The sequence below is a fragment of the Salvia miltiorrhiza genome, chromosome 5 (assembly GCF_028751815.1).
Source record: "Salvia miltiorrhiza cultivar Shanhuang (shh) chromosome 5, IMPLAD_Smil_shh, whole genome shotgun sequence".
Classification (NCBI taxonomy): Eukaryota; Viridiplantae; Streptophyta; class Magnoliopsida; order Lamiales; family Lamiaceae; genus Salvia; species Salvia miltiorrhiza.
In genome coordinates, this window is record NC_080391.1 from 44825541 (window position 1) to 44829228 (window position 3688).

At 34.0% G+C, this 3688-nt stretch overlaps 1 long non-coding RNA gene across 1 annotated transcript; it reads left to right on the forward strand.

The window, feature by feature from the left end:
• The first annotated feature begins 220 nt into the window (after window positions 1-220).
• On the forward strand, window positions 221-2403 carry LOC131026188 (uncharacterized). Its single transcript, XR_009102208.1, has 3 exons — window positions 221-410; window positions 1749-1817; window positions 1911-2403. It is a non-coding gene; the product is annotated as an uncharacterized LOC131026188 (long non-coding RNA).
• The last annotated feature ends 1285 nt before the right edge of the window (window positions 2404-3688 follow it).

Here is a 3688-nt window from a genome sequence, read left to right on the forward strand (position 1 = left end):
TAATTCCAAAATGAAATGAATTGCTTTAATTTAGTATTTAATAAATATATATAAGAATGTTTCACTTAAAAAAAATCAAAAGACCTTATTATTTAAAAAAGTGAAAATGACTAATATTTTTATTTTAAACAATGATTTATAATTTAAATAAATAAATGAAAGAATTTTACATATAAACTGTCTTCTCCTCTTCTCTACTTATGCTGCCCCACCCTCACAAACCCTACCACTACCACCAAAGGAAGACACAATATTATCACTACCGTGCCTCTCTCTCTCAACCAAACCAAGACCGTGAGACACCGCCGACGAGCAGGAGCAACTAGTTTCCTCGCCGCCGTGCCTCCATTCTCGCCGTTGTGCCTCCGTTCTTGCTGCCGTGCCTCCGTTCTCGTCGCCAAGGTTTAGAGGTGGGTTTTTCTTCTATTGTGGATGAAATTTGGTGAATATATACTAGGATCATATTGTTAGATTCTGTAAAATTTTCATTACAGTTCGATGACAGGAGGCCCATGAAATCGTCCCTCAAACTGATTATGTCGGACGTTTTCACTTATCTGAGCAGTAAATTTGTAAAAATCTGTAGTCATGGTAAATGGTGTCCGATTGAATTGAAATTTGGTGGTTATATACCAGGAACATACATATAGGTACTGCAAAATTTTCACTATGTTTTGATTATGGGAGGCCTATGAAATCGTCCATCAAACTGTTTCTTCTGGATAGTTAGTGAATCTGAGCAGTAAATTTGTAAAAATCTGTAGACATAGTAAATGGAGTCCGATTGAGTTGAAATTTGGTGGATATATTCTAGGAACAAACAGATAGGTACTGTAAAATTTTCATTCTGTTTTGATTATGGGAGGCCTATTAAATCGTCCACCAAACTGTTTCTTCTGGATAGTTAGTGAATCTGAGCAGTAAATTTGTAAAAATCTGTAGACATAGTAAATGGAGTCCGATTGAGTTGAAATTTGGTGGATATATTCTAGGAACATACAGATAGGTACTGTAAAATTTTCGTTCTGTTTTGATTATGGGAGGCCTATTAAATCGTCCACCAAACTGTTTCTTCTGGATAGTTAGTGAATCTGAGCAGTAAATTTGTAAAAATCTGTAGTTAATATTTTGCATTGAACATGTAGATCGCCATATTAACATAGATTAGTTCTCCAAATAATATTTATTAGGACTGGTGGTCTAGATATGTTCATAACAGAGAGAGAGCATAGAGTCTATATTGTTTTAGACATGGATATTTTAAGGCTATCTATCTTGAAAATCATATAAGTTTAGAATATCTAATTTTGTATATATATATTCACGAGTGGGGGAAGTTGAGTTTGTTAGTCTTGACTTCTTGATCTTTGGCTTTTCTCACAAGTTGAGTAATTTATATGTAGATTATATGCAATGGGTAACTGAAGGTGCAATTTTCAATTGACTTATTGTATGCATGCTGTCAGTGTTGTCATGTAATTGTATTTTTTGGGCAGTTGCACGAATGTCTGTATGGAAAGGGTGCAATTGATTCCACTCACAATCATTTTGTTTTTTGTTGAAAGGGCTATTTTTATATTCAATGCCAAATTGGAGAAAAGAGATAAAAAAAACAACCTATTTGGGATGTTATAAAGGTAATGAGAAATATATTTTTTGTATGTAATTATAATCTTTTACGTACTAACCCTTATAACTATTACGTAGTCTCCAAGACAACTTGATTTCAAGCAATGTGGATTTTTCAGGATGCGTTACATGAAAGAAATTATTGAAGAGCTTATGAAGAATGGTCGCTTTTGCCTATACATTCACATGTAAGTAATTTGTCTTAATTCTCAATTATACGTTTTTCATATAAAACAATAGTTTATCTTTTATAGTTTAACAATCAGAGTTATTCTAAATAGGATATTGATGAAGTTCGTGTTGAGTGGGTAAATCTCATTCTTAGTCACATATAAAAAGTAGAGGTAATATTCTACAACTTTGGTTTACTAATATGGATTTGTGTTATAGATATACTAGTATATGTTTATTTGGTCTATTGATTTTAATGAAAGAAATATACTTTTGAAATAATATATGTTGCAATTAGCTGGAATTTTGTTTGAAATGTAAGAAATGCTTTGTTGACATGATTGTTTTATATGTTTTCATGGCAAATATTGTTTTAATTTTGTGCCAGGATATGTTGGAAATGAAGCAAAAACAGGAGACTTTTGCTGAATTTTCCATGAAGATTCTTCAACAATAGACTACTAGATATTGTTTTGAAAAAAAATATTGTACTCTTTGTTTTGTATATTTAATCTCTTGTCGTTGTTAGCTTCATTTCAGTGTACATTAACAGAATATGAAATATTGTGAAATTATATATGATAATTATAATTTTTTAGTGTATCAATATTTGTATTTCATTTTTTGTTACTTTTAAATAAAATAACAATAATTTTTAGTTGACGATAGCCAACCACTACGACAATAGGCGTAGAGTAAGATCACTAAAAGTGTAGTCTTTAAATACTATAGACTATCATTTCTAGTTGACAAACCGTAGTCTATTCTTCCAATACACTACAATTTCGAACAGAATTAACTACGGTTTCCACGTGTAGTATATGATTACACATAGACTACGGTTTCCACACGTAGTATATGTGCGTCTAAAAATGTAGTCTTAAGTAACTATAGACTACGGTTATAAAACCGTAGTCTATATTGATGGGAATAGACTACATCATCTATCACTACGGTTATTAAATCACATAGACTACGGTGTTAAACTGTAGTCTATGAGCTTTTTTGTAGTAGTGTTATCTCAAATCAACATTGGAGATCGAGCAACTAAAGTATGAGAAAGAACGCCAAGACATCTACGGCGCCAAGTTCTTGAGAAAACTCCTTGAAGTCGAGTCCACCTTGACTGCTGATATGATAGACCACGATGTTCGACTAGGTGTTCTCAATCACAAGCTTCTCAAAATTCGTCAAGACCACTTCTCACATGTTCAAGAACTCATACCAATCAAGGTCGTGGTACCCAAACTTCGAAAGGACCTCAAGGCACTTCAAACGCAGGTGCTGGAAGCTGAACTTCAGTCAAAACAACAGCTTCTTGACTCTCAACATCGTCTCGACAGTCTTCACATCGAATTCATGAAGGGATTCATGATTACAGCCGACGCCCAACTTCTTATTGCGGAAGAGCTTCGACCAATCAATGTCAGAATTACTCAACTCGAAGGCGAACTTCGTGCAGTTCGTGAGTCTTCAAACACTGCTCTCATCTAGAAGATGCTCACCGACATCCAGGACCTTCAAGAGAAAGTTGGCTCTTTCCCTCGTGATGATGCCAAAAAAGGGGAAGAGTACTGGGGCCCTGAACTTCAGTTGGAAGAGTATTGGGGTCCTGAATTTCCTACACTTCCTAAATTTCCTGTACTGTCTCAGCTCCCATCTGAACCTGCAAAAGCTCCTGATCCCAAGTTTTTTTTTAACTATTTGCCGCCCCCTTCCAAACATGCAGAAATTTAATAAATTCATGTGTGAATTATTTAACAAAAAATATATATTATGCTACGATCCCAAGTTTTTTTTTACCTCGAATAATTAAGTTATTTTAGTTTGGTGCTCGGATTTGTAGAACCTGTTGGATTTGAATACTGAAAGCAAGAACTTTTATGCT